Genomic DNA, 22,298 nt, shown 5'->3' on the forward strand with positions numbered 1-22,298 from the left:
ATCATACCACATTAAATGTTCTGTATCTCCAACAAGACTACATTTTTGGCCCTTGTAGGCAATGGGAACCAGATTTTCACTGCCCAGAGCAAACATTTGGTAATAATCTGCAAAACAACAAAAAAACCCTCTAATTAAAAAAAAATAAGTGAAATACATTGAAAATTCTTTCTTACAAGGAAAATAAAATGCTTAACATAAATGTTAATGTTTTTCCAGGGTTTCTTTTAAAAATTTCTGTTTCAAGTCATTGGAATATGAATGAAAATTGAAATATGTCAATTATCATTTCATTATACTGCTGGGGATCAAAAAGTGTACCAAGCATTCCAGAAAGTGCCCCATGAATCTAATCCTAATTTAAGGTACCTAATTCTAATTTAAGGTACTTTATTATATTCTAAAAGACTAATGGAAAAATCTGACCTGGGAATCTACTAAAAGTCAGGAAAGACAAGGATTTACTTAAGTCCAGTCAGAATGCTTATTTCAAAAGTATATCTTGTCAAACCAGCATGATTTCTCAGCTGTTCATTGTGAAGAAAAGTGCCTGAGAAAGGGTTTTTTTCCATTTAGTTTTTTTATTTCTGTCTGCCTCAGAATTGCATAACATAAGCTGTCAGGAGCATTGGGGTTTAACTTTGTATATTGCATGACACACTTTTTCTTAAAAAAAAAAAGCTCTATACAAAATAAGCAAGATGTACATTGAACAGATTATGAATTGGCTATAGGTATACTTCAGTGCAGGAACTCTGTTTAATGGTGATCAGTACTCTGTGTTATTCAGCACCTCTGTCATTGATCAAAAATTAAACACAGCATTGAATCTAGTCTACTTTGCAAAGTCATTCGGAAAAAATGGATAATTAGTGGACCGAGACAATAACATAAAGCATTCCTGTATTGCTTAGTAAATTCACAAAATTAATTTAAACACCACTAAACGCAAAGTAAAAAAATCTAGAAAGATGTGACTACTCACAGAATGATGGACAATATCCTGGAAAGAAGAGATTCAGACAGGAAGTGCTGGATGAGCAATTTGACATTCATTTTCAGTGGTTTGCATAACAGTCTTCTGCAATGGCAAAAAAAGCATACTTGTAACACTGCAGAGTCAGTTAAGGCTAGCATTTTCTAGCTAGCTATTTCTTAAAAATGACATTATCAGATCGTTCAGAAAACAAACCATAAACATATTTAAAGGTGGAGAAAATGTCTTTCTGTAAGAGACTCTAAAAAGTCCTTCTGCTTACTTTATAAAAATGCAGACAGAAAGGGAATTTGAATGTATTGTATAAAACCTTCTTGTGGAGCTATTCTCTGAAGAGTTCCAATCCAGTGGCAAAAAACTGAAACCAGACAAATTCAAATGAAAAATTATGACCACTCTTTGAACATTGTCAGGAATAAGTTAATGAAGAAAACTATCAAGAGAAAAGTTTTGTTCCATAATTGTTAATAAGTCTGAATGGAAAGTCCAACCCCAAAAACACAGGTTATAGATCAGCATCATCCCTGATTCAGCCCAGATAATGCCCTACAGGGTGAAATCTCTCCATCTGATATATCAAGGTAAAATGCATGATCTAGTGTTTCATTTTTGCTTTAAACTATTAGAATGCCTGCTCTCAGTGCCTGGGGGCTTTTACATGTTATCACCCAACCACAAAAAATCTATTGTCCTGTGTTAAATGAACTGCTATTTTTAACATTGTTTTCAGTGTTACTCTTCACAAGGTACAGGTCTAAGATCAATTTTCAATAAAAAGAAACATCTGCAGCCTCTGACATTGGAGATCAGAGGTTGCTGGTAGGCAAAAGAAAGACCCATTATCAGGCTAATATTTTCACTATATTCCCCAATTTAGAAGACCTCTGCATATGATTCTTCAAAGGAATGACATATAACCTCCTTTTTTCATTAATAAAACTCTAGAGCTTCAAATATTAACATGGTTTTCCCATGTAGTTCGCTGGAACAGACTCCTCTTGCCTTAGTGCGAGGGAATTCGCACACATATCTATCCATCTATCTACCTATCTATCTATCTCTACTCTGACATGCCCTTCCCAATACTTGTTTTTTCCTAATGTTAGAGATTTTCTTAAAAGGGCAGTGTTCTAGAAAGCATTGTGTGTGACATATTTAACAATTTAAGTATGGCATACTTTATATAGTACAAATGCACAAATATGTGGTTTTTAAACAGCCATATTGTAAAGCCAAGGCCTTTAACACTCGTGCTCTAGAAACCAATTGTCATTAAAATACCAGTCAAATGGTGTTCAAATTAGCCTCAGAAAAATTTTGGGATGCACAATGACTCAAGGCCTGAAGTCTTGCCATGTGTGGATTTGGGTTTGTGGCTCTGGTCCTGGAATTCACCCCTCAGAGACTGCACAACACACACCACGAAGGCTGGGGTGGGACACAAGCTAGGAACAGGACCATCACAGCTAGCAAAAAGAACAGAGGGTCAAACTGGTCAGAAAAATTATAAAAGAGCATGAACAATGAAATTCTATCTTTTCCCTGGAGATTTGCTCACATACTAGACTGGGCTGTCTGTCTGATTGGCTTTTTTGAACATGCATTTCCAAGCCCTCCCTGAGTCAGGGATGACCAGCTCCCTTCTCGCCATCAGGTGTCCAAGGAGGAGCTGGGGAAGTGGCTCTGCTTGCCTCTTGAACTGAAAGGTTCAAAGCCACCCACCACTGATAGCACTGCAGGAAGAAATGCAAGATTTCAGACAAGATTCAGGGGCACAAAAGAAGATGACTGACACCTCCTAATGCAGAATCCACTAGATGGGAAAAGGCTTTGATCAAGAGGGCTGAACTGGAGGAACATATGTCTAGAAATAAAATCCTTGGCATGAAGTACAAGATATTTTGGACAGGCACTACAGCAAACTCTTACTTGATGGTTCTTAGACTTCAAAGCCCTTATGGTATTAAATCTGAGACCTCATCTACCTTGCATTTATGTATTGTTATTACAGCTATGTCTCAAATAGCTACATTCTCAATTTTAGGTGTACTACTTAGTTTCAGCTGTAGTCTAAACCTGAGCTCTTTCCAAAATATTGTTACACCTCTCCTCATTGTTCTAGTAAGAGCTCAGACTTGGGTAATCTGCACTGGCAGACAAGACTTCTAGCATTCTTGTCTACCTCATACTGTCTAAAAGGCAAACAAGATACAAGAGAAGGGTCAGAGCATGCCAAGGTCCATTCACACTTCAAATAAGCTTATCACAGAGCATCTGTGACGTCCCTAAGGCCTTCCCTTCCCTTCCTCTTTTTTCTCCTAGAAGCTGATGAGGAAAACAGATTTTGAAAATACCTGGAAGCGTGAATTCACACAATGGGTAAATGCTTTTATAACCCTTTAAGCAAAGAAGATTGACAGCTTACTGAAAAAGAAGCACTTCTAAACACAATGCTTCATTAACCAGCTAAAATGAAAACTTCTTTCTGCAAATAAAGTGGCATCTTCTTGAGAAATATATTCTAGGAAAATGCTGCAGCTGTCATTGTGAAAAGTGACAAAATATTTTGCCTGACAAAATCTTGATAACATTTCATTTTATGTTTCAGAGATTTATACTCATGGATTCATATTTTCAAGGCCAGAAGGCCCCATTAGATGCCTTGCATGACACACATCTTTGAATTACAGCTCCTTATTCTTGTACAGTTTTCAACAATGTCTGTTCTACCTAACACTTATCTTTCAAAGAGGTGTCAAGTCTTGAGCTGAAGAACTAAGGATGTTATTTCATTTCTTTTATGTTTTCCAATTGCTTTGAAATACTTGCAACCAACTTCTTACCTTGAAACTTCAGTAATTATTATGGATATTTGGAATATTTAAAATACTTGAAAACAAACTGCAAAGATTAAATACTTATTGAAAGAGTTACTAATGTTTAAAATCCGAAGGGTTAGTGGCTATGAAAAAGTTAGTTAGATTAAAATAGGAAAATTTAATTTTTGCAAAGCAGAAACTGAGTAGTATACATGAAATAAAACCATTTGCACATCTGGTCAGACTTGGGGAGTTGGCTTCACTTTGTTGTAGATATTTTTAAATGAAGACTGATAATTGATGAACTAGTTTGTCAGACAAACCCACCATCCGGGTGTGCAAAATTACACAGCCCTTCAGATTCCCAGTTGCATAGCCCAGTTCAGATTCCCAAAATCTAAGACGTGCCTTCCTTGCCAATACCTTAAATTAGTCTAAGGTGACACTACAAACTCAATCCCTTAGCTGCATAAAGAGTTTTACAGCTGCCAATGCAGACACTGAGTTTGTTTCCCTCAAATTTTCATCTTTACATGGGAAATTAATCAAGCATATGTTTGCTTTTGCCAAATAGGCATAAAATTCCATGTACATAAAACAAGGATGTAACTGAATAGCAACTAAACTAAACTTGGGAACAGAATATGCATCTTGAAAAAAACTATAATGAAACCTACAGGTCAGCAGTTAGAATAGATGTAGCTAATGACTTTAGTAGTTAAAATGTGCAAGCTTGATTTCGAGGTTCTCCTTAATTTTCCCTCTAATATCTATCTCATGAGATACTCAAATGTTTAGTTGATGTGATAATGTAATTCATATCTCTTTGTCTGTAGGTTAGGATTATTGCAATAAAGGAATGCTAATAATTTCAGAAATGTTTTGGATAACTTCCTTACTGGTCTTAATTCCTGGCTTTAAACGGGACAACAAAGGAAAGGTTTACAATAGCTGCTTTCATATGACTTAAATACTTCATGGAATTCTACTGGGACATGTAATGCAAGGAATTTCTGTACTGCTCCTCTAGTATTCAGTGGAATGAACAAACAGAAAAATATTTACCAAGAAAAAAGTAAAATCACAGCCTACCAATACATTTTCACTAGCTTCTGCCTGATCGTAAATTTTTAACTTCTGCATGAAAGATCAAATTAGACTCTGAAAAGAACTATTAAATGCTTTCTTCCATATATTAATATACCAGCAGAATCAGCAGAAAATATAGCGCTGTTTTCTCCTTCCTTAGTATTAGTTTTCCATTCATTTAGGTTTTTCCCACATTAAGGATGTTCTGAGGTTTCATAAAAAAACTACTTTCCAGAAAACCTTTTCTATTTGTGCCCTTATACTACCAGTAATATCTAAAGAAGGAGGGAGTGTGGTAAGAATTCAAAATAAGTATATCAGGACTTGGTAGACAAGTCCTTTCTCACAGCCAATACCGGGAACTTTCTTTTAAAAATTTAGACGTAAATTAATGATACATAGGAGAATAAAGGTAAGAATAATTATATTTCCTGTGTCCAAAACAGTGGATTAACTATTTAGCAAAGTATCTAGTAATCCTTCAACCACATTTCTAAGCAGTATAAAACACACAAGGTTTTACAGAGTAATACACTTGATCCAGTTTACACTTGAATGAGTTCGCAATGTTTGAGGTATACATCAAATTTATCGAAGAGGAACACCAAGAAAAAATAGCAATTTTAGCAAATTATATCATGCTGGAATTGCATTTAGTGTATCTGCAAATGTGCAAAGAAGCAATGATCCTCATAGATAAGATAGAGATGATTTAAATTTTTTTTTGTCTGCCAGAATAAAAGATTTACCAGATTCTTATTTACAACTGTGGAATGCACACAGGGGAAAAAAAATTAGTCTCAAAAAGCTTCCACCTGATATCATACCACCACAATTCAAGAGAAAATTGCTTATGCTTTATTCCTCACTTTTGAATTCTTTCGAATTAAAATCAATAACAAAAAGACATTGGTAAAAATTGTAATTGCAGTTTCTTTAGTAGGGAAATAAGTTTTAGAAATAGTAGGAAATAGTAGGAAATTCAGTTTTCATAGTTTTTGTCTATAATCCTACATATTGTGGGAGAAAACAACTGCCCAGGATAATAGATTGTTTCAGTCAATAGATTGTCCAGTTTACAGAATGACGGAAGTTTTCAACTGTTTATATCTAATATTTTAACAATGGTCTCAAGTATTATGCTTAGAACATGGAAATTACAATCATGTGGAATGGATTAGTATTTAACAATGTAAGATACTTTTATCACATACTCATTGTTTTACACTCTACTTGTTTTCATCAGATAAAATCAGTCACAAAACCCACATCAGGCTAAATTTCTCAGATAATTCAGACATAGAAGTATATGCATGTGCAATTATTGCAGTTACATGAACAAATCAGATAACTGTATACACAGACACAGTGAATTATGCACACTTGCAGATATAATTATGCTGCCTCTATATCTGTTAAGGTAATTGCCTACATGTAGAAACCAGGCCTGCAATTGCATTTGCATTTTAAGTAGACATACATCTGGCTAAATAGTCATAAAATCAAGCTCTAAATCCTTAACCTCTATAATTCATAAGAAGTATTATTGACTTAATCAAAATATGAAGATTTAGAATAATGGAAAGCATGAAAGTTCCCTTTACTAAATTTGTAAATTTGTTTATAGGTCTGAAGAATGTTCTTTAATAATCTTTACCTGTGTGAAAATTATCTTTGTGTTTCAGACAACTTATTTTTTTCTATTTTGTCCAGACCAAGATAACTTTTCATGCAACTTTACAGAGGGAGTAATGGTCAGAATCCACCATGGAGTTCCTGCCTCCTTCTTTTACTGCTGCAATATATCTTTTTTTTCAGAGATATTTTACTCGCTTCTGTGCTCAAGGACCAGGCTTCTGCTGGTGTAAACTGCAATAGGATAGCTAATTATGTCAGTCTATTTCTTTTCCAGGTTATAGTGGGTAAGGCCTGGTTCTTTTATTTAAAATCAAACCTTCTTGTCACGAGTTGACACTGGCTGGACACCAGTATGCACAAAAGCCCCTTGCTCACTCCCCTGCTGCAGCTGGACAGAGGAAAGAAAATTTAACAAAGGGCTCAGGAGACAGATCCTTCATTAAATACCATCAAGGGCAAAACAGGCTCAACTCGGAGATATAAAGTGAATTTATCATTAAAAAATCATAATTAAAATCAGGGCAGGAAAATGAGGAGTAAAGTAAGTGCTTAAAACACCTTGTCCCCACCCCTCCCTCTATCACAGCTCTACTGTCTACCCCAGCAACACAAGGAAATGGGGATGGCAGCTGAAGTCAGCTCATCATGCTTTGTTTCTCCTGCTGCTCAGGGAGAGGAGTCACCATTCCCCTGCTGCACCGTGGGGTCCCTCCCATGGGAGACAGTTCTCCATGAACTTCTCCAGCGTGGTTCCATCTCATGTGCAACACCTCTCTGCAAACTGCTGCAATGTGAGTCCATCCCACAGGCAGCAGCACCCTCAGACTGCTGCACACGGGTCACTCTCCCACGGGTGCAGTCCTTTAAGGACAGGCTGCTCCAGCATAAGAGCAGGGCCCCTCTCTCCATGGGTCTCCCACGGGGCCTTAGCCTCCTCCTAGCACCCACCCACTCCATCATGGAGCTCCTGCATGGGCTGCAGGGAACAGCTGCTTCACCATGGTCTTCACCACGGCCTGCAGATGAATCTCAGCTCCCCCTCCTTCTCCACTGACCTTGGGGTGTGCATAGTCATTCTCCTCAACGTTATCACAGAGGTGTTACCATCATCTCTAATTGGCCCAGCCTGGGCCAGCAGTGTGTCCATCTTCAGACCCAGCAGGGATTGGATCTGCCAGACATGATGGAAGTTTCCAGCAGCTTCTCACAGAAGTCACCTCTTTGGCACCCCACTATCAAAAACCAGGCCATGCAAAACAATACACTTCTAAATTTCTTGCTCCTATGGTTTTCTGTGAAAGTTTTGCAAAGCCTAAGGAGTCACTTAGACACTTTTTCTGCCCCTTTAAAAGGTTAGGGAATCTTACCACTATCCTTAATTGAAACAAGCATGAGGTTCTAGCCTTCTCTCTTTAGAAGATTCCTCAGCTATCTATTTATATATTTAGAGATCATTCAGTAAATTACTTGGAATGAGGAAAACCTGGGACTGATATCTTAATGTTTGAGTCTTCTTGTGTGTAAGGAACTGGACTTTCGACATTCCTCCGTAATATATTGATATATATCAAAAAACAGTTTGGCTCTTGGAATATGTTCTCCTCTTTCTGAGAATAATCTGGGGTACCCAAATACCTGCCAACCATTCATGAACAAAAACAGTTCTTTCTTTTAGGGTGCCAGTACATGGAAGCCTTCTGCAAGACAGATCTCTGTTGGTCCAATGAAAAACAAACAAACAAACAAACAAAAAAAAACAAAAAAAAAAAAAAACAAAACAAACTCACCCAAAATAGCACCAAACAAAATTTGCCTCCAAAAGTCAGTTTTGTTGTATTCCTAATACTCTGGAACAACTATAGCAACGACAGACTCTCAGCTTTTACTAGGCTTTAGTATGCAGTTGATCAGTTTCAGCAGCTGCATTAAGGAACAGTTTGGAAACAGTGTTCTCTCACGCTATACCATCTTTTAGTAAAAAATCAGCACACAACATTCTCAAGTGTCCCTGAACAGAGTGTTCTCAATATTTATGTATCACATGTTTATTAAGTCAGTACAATTACAACCTTCATGTATATACTGTTATTATACTAGATCATTAAATGCTTTTAAGCATTGTTCCAAATTCTTTTCCAGAGCAGCTGACTCTTCTCACATTTTTGCAGAATTCAAAAAGCATTCCACTCAGAGTCTTCATCTTGGCTGAATCCAGAAGTATTTCCAGTTTATATAAGGGTAATGTTTCTGCCAGGATAATTCTCAGGCTTAACAATGCAGAGCGCAAGTGTCACTACACATCTACACAGCTCAAGGTGAGAATTTGCTCTGTAGCTTAAATTTGTGTATGTTTACATTTTTTACAAACTGATTTACTCGGAAAGTCCCATAATGCACAACTTTTTCATTTCATAGGATGGTGCATTCATTCATCAAACTTATTTCAATTACACTATTGGTTGGATATCACTAAAAGTTAATAACCTCTTCTGCGTACTGTATTTTTTTGTATTTCAATTAGGAACGCAATCTGCTGAACTGTAGACAGTATAGGAGAGAACAGCTAATTACTTATTCTGCAAGGTTAATGAAAATTAACACAAAAATTATCAGCTGTTTGGCTAAATAAATGATAAAAATTTTTTTGAGAAAAATAATTTTGATAAGAAATTTTTTGATAAAAAACTTTTTTTTCTGCAGAGAATGCATAAGTATCATTTGGAGTGCACATTTTTGTCCAGTGTTAGGACAGAGTTTTACTAAAGGCTGTCTTCTTCAAAAATTATTTTGTAAATATACTGAGAACAAATATGAAAGATAGCAGCAGATACATTTATTTAGAAATGTTTTCACTTTATATGATTGATCATAAATCAAGTCTTGTAAAAAAATTTGGGATTTTTTCCTTCTATTCAGCTCTTGTGATAAATTCCAACTTTTTGGGTTTGTAATCCTTTAGCTAGCAGCTGGTCTTTGTCTTTTTTAGTTCATGGCCTTTCAAGTGATATGTTAACACCCTTTGAAGGTAATGCCTGCATCTCCCATTCATAGTGAAACCTCTGAGATCAGAATGTTTTCCCTGTGAAGATTACTGCACATAGTTGAGAAAGTATGGAGTGTAAGAATAAAAAGCAGGCAGAACAGAGAATTTTTGCATGTTTTTCCTTTGAAGATACTAACATAAATCCTCTGAAAGATGAGACACAACTCAGTTAATACTGTATTGTTAATTAAGAGTTATTTCTTCATGGGAACAACAGTTTCAGATTTTTCTTCTCTCATGATCATTTTTATGTCTGAGGAGGAGAGAAAATGAATGAAATCTTTGATATCCCCGAGCTAAGATTTCTTAAAACACATGAAAAACTTGAAACATTTTTAAAACTTTTAAATTATTTTTAGTTATGACTTTTACATATGTGTATCTTAAAAAACATATATGCAAACAGATAGTTTCAGTATGGTTGTCATGAAATACAGAATATTTTGGTACAATTTTGACAATATAGGTCACTACTGTCAGTAAACCATATATCACAAAAAATAAGGTAATGGCAGCCATAAAAACATCATCACTCAAAACTACATGAATGGTAGAGAAATTAAAATAGAAGGGTGAAGGTAAAAAAAAAAATCTTAAATGTCTTGCATTTACCAGTGTTTGTGTAGTACCATAATTCTTATTTTTTATTTTGCCAGCTCATAAAGATCAAGAGAGCACCAAAGGGTCAATGCATGTGTACTGACAGGCTGATCAACCCTTCTTCTTTGCTTTTCTTTTTTAAACATTGAATTAAACTGAGGACAAAGGCTGGACATTTTTACATTCAAAAGAGGAAATAAATTATTAAACTTCTACAGAAAAGGTCAATGTATGCCTTGCAGAAATTGCCCGATTGACAATATTGAAAACCAAAATCCTTGTCTAGCCATAGAATAAATGTTGTTCAGCAGCAGTTATGGATACTAGCTCTGATTTTTCTGCCACTTTTAAGTTTTAGTACCACTAAAACTGCTTCATCAAAGGTGAAAGAAAAAAAGGGTTATAATTTTCTATCCTTTTAGAATGCAAACAACCTAATACACCAACAGTCTGGGTACTGAATAGGCAAAGACACATTAAATCAGTTATTTTTGTCATTTTCTATTTATTCTGACTTTTCAATGTACTAAGAAAAAATTTAACAGGTAAAATGTTTTAATGTCCTCAGCCCATCCACAGACCATCCACAGACCATCAGTGCCAACTTTTTTTAAGAGCTTGATGTTGTGAGGAGGAAGCAGACAAATAAGAAAAAGGATGAAGGATAAGTAGAACATAATGGACAGAATCATAGACATGATACATTTTTTCTCAATTGGAAAAAGTAATTATATAAAATGCAAGATTGACTTACACTGTTATATGTCCTCTGACCTAATTTGTCTCTATTTGCAAATATGTGCATTACACTCTTAACTGAGTGACTTTATGAGGGTTTTTTGAATCAAATTAAAATTCAGATCCTTTTTTTATTATTTATTTCTAGGTAATATTCTGCCTTGATCCCATCCTGCCTCTAGGGAAGTGAATGTGAATGTGAAATTTAATACCACATTAAAAAAGCTGTGTATTTCTTTGTATAGACAGGTTAAACCTGGTGATGGTTGATCATTGTGTTCTCCCCTCCGTGAACTTCTAGACAGAAATATCAACACTTGCTGAAGATGAGGTTGAGCATAAGACTCTCGGAGGCCTTCTGATTCACATGGTCTAGCTGTTTCCTATTACAGGCAATCGTATCATAGAATTACTGTTACAAACTAAGTAGATGCTACTTCAATGAAGTTGATTCCATTACTTCTATCAGAATGACATTCCTCATTGCTCTGATAGTTCCTTTAATTTCTGACTTAAATTTTATAATGAACCTTTGTTTTTGTGCCAGTAATGTCCTTTAGATTAATTGCTTCTCCTCTTTCCCTGCTGCTTATTCCCCTCTGATGCATTTAGAAAGCAATTGTCCCTTCTCAGCCTCCATTCTGTGAGTTTAAGCCAAGTTCTTCTTTATTTGCTATTGGAAAATGTGCCCTCTAGTCCATTGATCACCCTAAACAGAAATTCATTTTAGTTCTTCGATACAGAGACTGCTTTCTGTATTTTAATATTTTATCCCATTCCAATTTCCTCAATTCTTTCTATCTCTTTCTTCAAGATATCCCAGCACATCTCTAATTTGATTATAATTACTAACTTTGTGTGTTCAACATTATTTATAAGAATTAATCACTTCAGCACAAAAAGAAAATGAGTGAAAATATTAAGTAATGGTTCCAAGACTGAGCCTTGAGAAATTTAAGTCATAACTTTCTTCAGGTTTTTCATAATGATATCTTGGTGTCATTCTTTCCAACCAGTCTCAGGTTTACTTTCCTATCTTAGTACTAATTCCTTTTGTTGGGACTGGCTTTACCTTCTCATAGGTAGACAAAGCCTACTGTTTCCCTTGTCCAAAAGTAGGAGCTCTTTTGTGAATGAACAACACCTACTGATAGTAGATTAGTACCATCTACCTACAACTGACTTATTTAATATTTTCTTTCTTTTCCACAAAACTTCACATCTCTCATTATTCTTCCGCTTAAATACTAAATGCTTAAAAGTGAGGTTGGGTAAATTCCTTGTATTTGTCCAAACTGTTTCTTCCTCCTCTATTAATTATGCATATGTATGCATGTTATATGCCAGTGAGATTCACTTGGGTCACTATGTTGTCTGTTCTTCCAATATTCTGTGATTTCCAGAAGCAGAACTTCAGTATAAAATATGGAGTTTAGGGGACACAGGCTTATAGTCCATCTCTGTTTAGCAAAAACAGGGAGATGTATGGCTTTCTTAGCTGATTTATGCATAGGCCCAAATCCAGGAATATCCCTAAACTCAATAAATTTCTGTCCAGATATAGCATTGCAATACTTCATCCACAATGTAGACACCACAATTTGAGAACTCACCTTCTACTTAATGCATTATATATTTGGCCACTGTGTAGCTTCTTTCAAGAGGAAAAAGACCACATGTATCTTGAGTGCAGCAGTGAAAATATTACTAAGCCACTGCACCAGCTAATGTAGATAAACATACAGCTTTAGCTTTTAGCTACCTTGGACCCAGCAAAAACAGAAAACAGTTATGAAATCTTGTTGATTATGCAGTCTGTTAACCCTTACTTGTAAATAAACCTCACTTGCCCAGTTGGGATCAGAAACAGAATATATAAAGCTGAGTGTCTGCATCTGAACAGTGATGTGTATGTGAATCACTCTTTTATCATAAAAGAAAAAAGCTAATCCTTCACAAGGAAAAAAAAAAAAAAAAAAAAAAAAAGGGCCATTAACAATCCTCTTCACGCTTCATTTAACAGCGAGCATCAACAGGCACTGGTTGCAATGGAGCTCACACCAACCTTTCTTGCCTTCTGTCAGCTCTCCTTTTCCCAACAGGGTGCAGGGAGGAAAGAGGAGAAATTAAAAAAAGAAGGGGGGAGGAGGAGCTGCAATTGGCAGAACGCATAAATACGTGGGAAGAAGAATGCCAGCTTGTTATCTTACAGATCTGGGCAATTGCCACATTCTGGAACCTTAAACGGCAACTAAAATTATGTACTACTTCCTGTATAACCTGGAGACTATCTAAAAAGTCTCAGCTACAGCAGAGCAGCTTCAGAACTTGTTTCATAACTGAAAAGGCTGCCTGAGGGTGCCTTCAAATAAACTCCTTATGTGGGCTCAAAACAAACCTGGTGCTGTTGTATTTATAGATCATTTCTGGAGTAAGTCTAAAGGAGGCTGCATCTTCTGCTGCTTAGAGCCAAAAAGCTGGGAATAGTCTCTCCAAAGGATACCAGGCGCTACTCCCAGTAGTGCCATTAACTGACCTCTTTATTATGCCTCAAGCTGCTCAGCTGAAAAATTGAAGGCTTTTTAAAAATAAAATCAAGAACTCTGAGAAAACCAACAATAGCATGGTTTCAGGCAGGTCATGAAGTCAACTGATGGCAGTTCTATTCCTGGCTCTGAACTGTACTCAGCTGAACCTGGGCGAGTTATTTAGGGCAAGCTCGTACCACATGGCCCAGCAGAGAGCACTGAGTTGCCTCAGGGGAAACCAGGTTCAGAACCAGAAACTAGATAGTTGCAGCAGGATACTGTTCCACCTCAGCTAGCTCGCTAATTATCTCTAATTTGGGCTAATTAACCCAAGCAGACAAGCAAGGCTAAATCAGCTAAACGGACTCATGTGCACAAGTGAGTCACTGAAATGCTTTGGCCTGGGCTGGACAGCTATACCAACCAGCCAGGATCTTTCTTAACCCAGCAATTATGCTGTGAGCTGCACCCTGAAGTTATAGCACCTAATAATTGTGCACATTTTTTTGTTATTGCTTTTTGGGTTTTGTGGGGTTTGTTTGTTTGGGTTTTTTTTGGGTTTTGGTTTTGCTAGCTGGAACTTCTAATTCAAGATTTGCTCACACTTCTTTCAAGATAGTCGTAAGGAATCATGTACAAACTCAGTCTTAAATGCAAAATATGTATTTAATTTTCCATAACTTTGAGAAAGAACAGCAGTTTCAGTAAGAAATTAATTATAAATAATATATATGAATCACAAAAATATTTAAATATAACTTCTAGAAATAATAAATGTTAAATAAATAAATATATTTCCAGTAGACATGAAAATCATGTCGGTTTTGGAGCCATTGTCAATACTTGATAATTGTAAGGTAAATCAAAATAAGCTTCTTTAAAAGGAATTTCAATTTTCTTTCAAACCTCCAGCAAGTCTAAAATGAAATCAAAGCAAAAATATGATGGCTTGCTCTTCAATGCCATGCTTTTCTTGGAACACCTGAGTTCAGTGTGGCTGCTTCAACCCTCCCCCTTTCAACTATGCTCTTATGCTCTACTCAGATGTACTGGCCATTGATTTGAATTGCATGACTTAAAGGAGTGTGGGTTGCCAAATACAGCCTTTTATTCTCTCCCAGTGCTCACGTGCAAGTCCTAAGAGCAGTCAAGAGGCTGATGCCAAAGCTCACTCTATGAATCAGCAGTTGGGCTTTAGATTGTGCTCTCTCGCAGCGCAATCTAAAGCACTCTCAGACAATAAGGAGTGAAGGCAAGGGTAGGTTAAGGTATTAGGTCTAATAGAGTTTGTCCTAATGTTTTTCACAGAAATTAGATTAACCACAAGACCTTCTCCAGCATTTTAAAATCATCTAATAAGGGGTCTCCTATTTTCACTCAGACATAAAACATCTCTTTCTCTGCTTCTCTTTCATTCATTTCAATTTGCTGAAAGCAAAGAAGACAAAAATCTAACTCTGTCCATTAGGATGTTTTAGATATTGAATGTAGACAGTTGTTATTAAAAGCATCTAATAATTTCCAGTTGATTGTAAAAATATGTGCTCTGACATGTATGGCTACTAGGCATTAGCTAGTCATTTTGAGCTGATAAAATGTTCCTGTCTTTCTCTTTTCCTTTGTTCATAAAATCATGATGATTTTGGAAATCGATTGGTAGAACTTATAAATCCCAGAGTTAGCATGGAACTCTTTATGTTAATAACCAACCATTTAGATGTGGAATAAGCCATACATCAGCAAGGATGGTATTACAGTCTTTTCAAAGCAAGAGGACCACTGAAGACTCCATTTATACAGGACTTAACAGGAAACATGGATTTGGGCCTGAAGCAATGAGGCTGGGGAAAGGAGGATACAAATAGCATCTCTTAAAAATATTGAAGCTAGGAAAAGAGTCATTAAAGGCTTGTTTGCAGAGAGATTATTTTGCATTTTATGTTTTCATGAAAAAATATTAAAGGAAACCTTAAGCAGTGTGATTTGGAGGCAAAAACATACGTCAAAGGGGAAATTTTCTGTACACCCTATAGCCAGGAGAGAGAATTTCTAGGACTTTTCCAAAATGTAATGCAGGTAACATAAATTCTCAATTTTTTACTTCACAGGCACCCTTAAATATTTCCAGCAGAAGCAGAACCTAAAAAAATAAAAAAAGGAAAAAAAAATTATTTGCATAAGTATGTTAAAATATCATAGTGTGTCATAAAAAATATGGAGAGCAATCCATCTCTTATTTTTTTATCCCTTTTACTAATTAACACAAAAATAGTTGTCTAGGAACTTATCTGCATATTCATATGATAAGTAGTATCTCAGGTAGCACTGGCCCAAACCAGAAATCAGGAATCAGCAGCTCCAACCCCAAAACAGCAAAATATCATCAGGCATTTACTATAGTTTTCAAGACTGGAGCCAATATATCAGTAGGTGTGGAAACACTGGTTTATATAATGATTACCTGAGACTCAACACCACTTTTCACTGCAAGGTAAGAACATCAGATCAGCCTTTGTAAAATCCACTGCCATTGTGTCCTACCCCTATCCTTTTGCCCCAATTTCAGTGCAAGATTAACAAGTAACCTCCATTGAACAAACCATTCTATGATTTTGTGATATTCTATCAAGTTCTAAACGAGAGATGATACAGCAATTTGTTGAGCTTAATGAAAAATTAAGAATTTCCCCAGGTTCCTAATATGGTCTGACCCATACACAGCAACCCAACCTGGAGTGGCTCTATCAGGAAATTTTTATCCAGTGCTTCGCTACAAGAGGAAAACTTTGTGGCACTGGGATTGACAGCATTAACATCATTCACATGTACATGCAGCTGTCACAGACAGCCTACTGTTTGAATTTACATCAAAAGAGTGCCACACAGTTGTCTTTATAAGACAAAAGAAAAGTAAAGGAACTATTCAAACCCAGTGACAATCTATAACATCATTAGGAAAGTGTGATGAATTCACAGCTGAGTTAAAATTTAGAAATGGCACAGAGCTTTGGGTTTCAGACCGTCGATACATTTTGGGAGCAACTATGCATAATAAATTCCAGAAATCATAATCCCTTGGTATTCATTTGAAACATTAATCTAAACCCAGATAGGAATGCCTGGTGAATTTTGTTGGTTTTGTTTTCAAGTTTTGTTTTTCCATAGTAAAAAAGCATCAAAACAAAGATGTTCTGCGCTCTAATCAAAGTAACTTGGTTTCAAACATGCTTTGATTTTTGTCCATAGAAATACTTTCTAAAGGTAAATATAAATTTGTACTTCCATATATTTGTATCAAAAGTATTATTGGACATTGCTTTATAAAAAAAAAAACACAAAAACTGGCAGTTTCCTGAAATTCCTTATGAAGAACATGTTAGCAATGCTGACTGTGTTTTGGAATCACCCTTTGTGTGCTGGAGGAGCTCAGCAATAGTGCTGATGTGAATTTTCAAATTAAAATATTTCATTGGTATATGATGATTTCTTGAACCCAAACATTTAATCCAATACATCTGCTGTTGACAAGATCTCACTGGATTCCTGCAGGAATTTTTGGAAGAGCAAAGCAGAAATCCAACATTTTTGCCATATAGATGTGACAATGCGTATTTCTCCAGTACCTCCCAAACCGTTGAAGGTGGAACATCGTATTCCTTGGGACGCTACTTTGGGAATTTATCGCAGTTTATACAGTCAATACACAGCAGCCATTCTCTTGGCCATGTGCAGATACTGTTCACTCATTGCTGTTTCACCAGACAAGAATCACCTGCTATTAGTGCAATTAGCAGCATTAGTGTTGTTTAAACAATTAAGTCCCTCTTCTACACAGGGCTTGTTAGCTCAGGCACAGCACTGTAGAGCTAACTGCATCTGATTACCCTGAGCAGCTTAACACTTTTTAAAATGCCTTGTCCTGTTTTAGTGTCTGCTGTTTGTAAGATATCTACAGTCTTCCTAATTATATTCCAGTCTCACACATGATGTTAGTAGTCTGAGCTTTACTACTCTAACCAAAGAATCAACATATGGCAAACATGGTAACTCACAACTAGACAGAAGATTTCTGCCTGCACCCAGGTATCAAACATTCAAAAGAACTTTTAGACAACAAGCTTATTATACAAACATTAAAATTAAATTTCTATTACAAGTAATTCAAGAACAATAGTCTATGCTCAGGCATCTGGGACATGAAGCAAAGCTGCTATTCACCTCAGATTTTTCTTTTACATCCTATATATGGCTTTGTACATCCTCATCAGAAAGCCATAGGTAAAAGAATGAAAAATGAGCTTAGCATGCTTTGTCAGTTACTGCTTGATCCGGAAATGACTTATGCTAAAGGAAGAATTGTGCACACTTCAATAGGCTTTAGATCACATCTATTATGATGAAGTTAGTACGGAAGATCTACAAGAAATGGAGATGTTGTTATGCATTTTTTAGAATTCTAGGTTTGAAAAGTGAAATTAAAAGCCATTCAGGCTGAAGGAGGAATATTCTTCAAAGTCTCTAAAATGAAATTCAAAACTTGAGCGCATAAAATAGCAAGTGATTATCCTAGCCTTTTGAAGTAAGAAGAATGTTCCCATTTAATCTCTGAATTATGAATGCAAGAGCATCTGATCCATAAAGCAACGTTGTTGTACTCTTTATTAAATCTAGAAGTTTAGCAAGCTTATCACAAGATGTTCCCTTGTTATCTGTTCCTGTCCTTTTTCCCTCATGTATTTTTCTGAAGATAATATTAGAGGAATAAAATACACATAACATGGCTAAAAATTGCTAAAGAGTCATTAATTAATCTTTTATTAAATGTCCAAAGGACAGCAAGTAAGGAATGAAGTAGAGTTGTTTGTGGTTATGAGAGACTTCATATGATTGTCTCCTGTGATAAATAACTAGCTCTGTAGCTGATGAGAAACTGGTAGATGTCACTCCCTCAACTTCAAAAGAACTCTAGATATGCTCCCCAACAGTACTGTTTTATCCAGGTTGAGATGTGGTCTGGATGGACAGGTAGTGCACTGAACACTGGCGAGATCATGGAGCTGATGGTTCATACTTGGAGGTGGTTACAAATGGTGTTCTTTAAGGGTCTATACTACTATTTCCTGAATTTATCTTCGGCATTGGTCTGGAAGAGATGGAATTCACACTCATGCAGTCTGTGGATGAAAGCAAAGTGCTCCATGGATCAGTGGGTCACCATCTAGGGGCAGAAGCATCCATCCAAACTGGAGTAATGCAGCAGCAGGAAGTCTGTGCAATTCAACAGGGACAAGTCCATAATCCTGTTCATGAGATGGAAAGATATACTCAGCTGTACATGCTGAGACTGACTGTTTGGGGAGGAGCTCTTCTGCAAAGGATCCAGGTGCTCCACAGACAGCTGTCAGTATCTGTTCCCCAGCCCTCCCAGGGTTTGGGTGGCAGAGGGGCTGTGTTTGGGGCCAGCTGGCTGAGCAGAGCTTTAGTAGAAAAGGAGATGTAGGAAGACACAGTGGGACTTGCCATCCTCTGACTCTTGGGAGCTGCTCTCAATTGAGGATCTCTCTCTCTCTTGGTCACAGCCTGACCTATCCAGGCCTGTGCCTGTGCCTGTCAATGGTACCCTGAACCTCACCTGATGGACAAACAAGCTAAGCCCTGACTGATTTCCCAGCTTGACCTAGGACCTGCGTTGTCACCATGGACCTGTCTGGCTACCACCAGGATGTGCTTGAGGCTGGGCACTGTTTCCAGACCAGCCCCACTCACGCCACTCCTGTAGTGTGGGACGGACACTGGCTGGAGAGGACCTGCCCTCTGAGCTCAAATTTCAGCCTCCTGTTCCTCAGGGAACACCCAGACCTCATAGTGTCCTGACACAGACAACTGAGTGCAAACCACTGTGTGTGTCCTGGCAGCAAGGAAAAACAGCAGCCCCCTGAGCTGTATCAGCAAGCAGCACACCCATCAGGGAAGGGATTGTACCTCTCACTCCATGACCTTTAACATCTCTGAAAAACTGTGTACAGTCTGAAACCCCAGAGTACACAACTGATCAGTGAACTAGAATTCAGTGGTCAGAGACCAGGATGGCATTGAGAGAGAGTGCTTCATGCTCCATGAGGGGCTGAGATTTACAGTATGGAGAGCAATGGTTTCAGGAATAGAAACTTTTCATTCTTCAGACATTTTCAAGACCAAACTGAGTAGTTTGGCCAGGGTGACCATGCTTTGAGCAGGAGGTTGGACTGACACTTCCTAAACCCTCTTCTAACATGCCTGGTCACACTGTCCCAAGACAACATTCTTCCAGGAAGCAATGCTCATTTCTCCGTGATCTGTCACGGAGAGTGGGGCATAATTCCCAGGAAGGTGTTTGGTAATGGGCATTGAATGGAAGAAACACCATGAATCTGACCCTTTGTGCCTTTGACAGTATCCAGCTGACACTATGGATGTCAGTCAGCTCCACTGGTATTGGGGCATCACTGGTCACTACTGACACTGATACTAATGTAATGCCTAGAGAAAATGACATAGGGGGGCAGAAGCACCACTAGAAGGACTAGTGCTTGAAACACAGAAGGCTAGAATTTCCTTCAGATCAAAGCTCTGCAGAGTCAAAATTGCCAATAGAACCTTTCTTACTTTCTTACTGTCAGTGCACAGCATCTTAGTACATCTGGTGTGAAAATCTATCTGCATATATCTTCTACATGTGCACAGTAAACCTAGAATTTTTTGGACATGTTGAACCTCCTGGACATGCACAGAACAAACCACACTGAACATCTGCAGATGGTTTGATGCATATGGAGCTGGTTCGCAGTATATTGAAGAATTCCAGATGTGTGGTTCTTGGTTGGTGGATTGTGACCTACTAGGGCCTGGAAAAATACATTAAGTCTTCAAAATCCTTGTACAGAAAATCTCTGCCCAAAATAACCAGAACATGTTGAAAATAACCAGAAAAGAAACCTTAAATTTACCATAACACTTTCAGAAAACTTTAGCCACTGCCTCACTCTGTCTCCCAGCCTCCAGTAGTGGCATATGCTGTATGACTCCTGAGCAATGACAAATAAGAAAGGTCTACTATTTCTCCTCACATGTACAGCATCTGCCTGCTTAAAGGAATTTGCAGTTTCCCCACTTCAGGAGATTAGAGATTTTGCATAATATTCGACAATATTGCAGACTTAGGACTGAAAAGCTTCTCAACAGTACCAGTCAGTAGGTACCTACAGATGTTTATATAGCAGTCCAGTTTGCACATGGGCCTGACACTCTTACCACATACAGATCTCACTGCCCACAGCCACTTAACATGGAAAGCAATGGTTCTCTACCCTTAGCTGATCTAAAGACAAGAAAAAGGAGTAAAAGCAAAAATAGAAAAAACTGGAACACCTGAAGGGCCATGGAGCTTTTGTGCATGTCATTCAGTGCCTTGAGATGTGCAAACACCTGGTGACATGGTCATAGCTTCCTGTTGTTACCTACAATTGTCTCTCTTAATATCGTGTATTTTCTTTCCAGTGGTTACTGCACAGTCCCAGCCAATTCAGTTTCAGAAACTCAGTGGCAGCTGCCACTACAGTTAAGAAGAATAGAACCAACTAGTACATTGAATGGCTTATTCAGTGATCCTGTAAGAAAGAAAAACTACAAGACTACTTCTACAGCTGTGTTTCTGCATACTGGGACAAAAACAGGATGTAAGTTTTTCGTATATAACTTTTGTCCTAGCTAAAGCCACCCTGGTATTACAAGGAAAGGAAATAGGAGCATGAAGTAAAGGTAATAAAATAGAAAAAAGCTTTTTCTCCTGAAAAGGCAAACAAACAAGTAATGCCAGAAGGTGCCATCAAGGACTGCTACAGGATGTCCCCTTCCATAAAGGAAATCTACTAGAAATGAAAAACAGCCCAATTATCCTAATTTTAGAGGGTTCTTCCTTTCAGCACAACCAGACAAGGAGAGACAGGAACTAAGGTTGCTGTAATAATCTGTTCTTTCTGAATTTTCCAGATCTACATGGAGAGATAATTACAGCAAGAATTTTGGGTTTAAAACACAGCTATTGTCAAAGGGGAAAGGGCATTTTTGTTCCTCCAGCACAGGCCATATTCTTACAAAAGAAAACCATGGCTACAAGCAATTAAAACATGTTATGAACTCACAAGACAAGGGTTTCATTGCCATGAAATATATATGTAAATTTAATTTGCTGCAGGCTTCATGTTCTTATGCATGTACAGCACTTGCTTGTACGTTGGTTTTGGGTTTTAATACAAGTATCTTCACAAGTAATCTGTGTAGCTGGTTCTGCTATTCATTTTCTATGTCAAAAATTACATGCATTCTGCAGTAAAGTCAGCTTTAAATAATGCTATTCAATGCAATATTTGTGTTCCTGCACATCCTGGATCATTCTAAGAACTGAAAAAAATGGGCTATCTAAATATAAACAAGTAATCTGTGTTCTGTGTGTCTATAGTACTGTTGGCTCAGAGATGACAGTAAGCAAAAAATACTGAAAGTGTTCATTCCTATTCCAAGCTTGTTGCATTTTTTTCTTTTTTTTTTCACAGTGACTGTTACAGGGAAGACTTATATTTAGCACTGACTTTCTAACATCTGTTTGCTAAAGCAAATAATGCAGGCAAAGTTGTGGCTAGAGATAGTACATAGAAACAGCAAGGCCGTAGAAAAGGGGGGGAAAATGCATGCTTATGCTGAAGGATCCTTTTGTTTAGCTCTTTTGAGACGGACATCGGTGACCTTAGAAAACCTCCAGCTGCAGCCCATGAAACTGGGTTAGGAGGCTCAGCAGAGGACCTTGAGAG

Source organism: Parus major, chromosome 1A, assembly GCF_001522545.3.
Source record: "Parus major isolate Abel chromosome 1A, Parus_major1.1, whole genome shotgun sequence".
NCBI lineage: Eukaryota > Metazoa > Chordata > Aves > Passeriformes > Paridae > Parus > Parus major.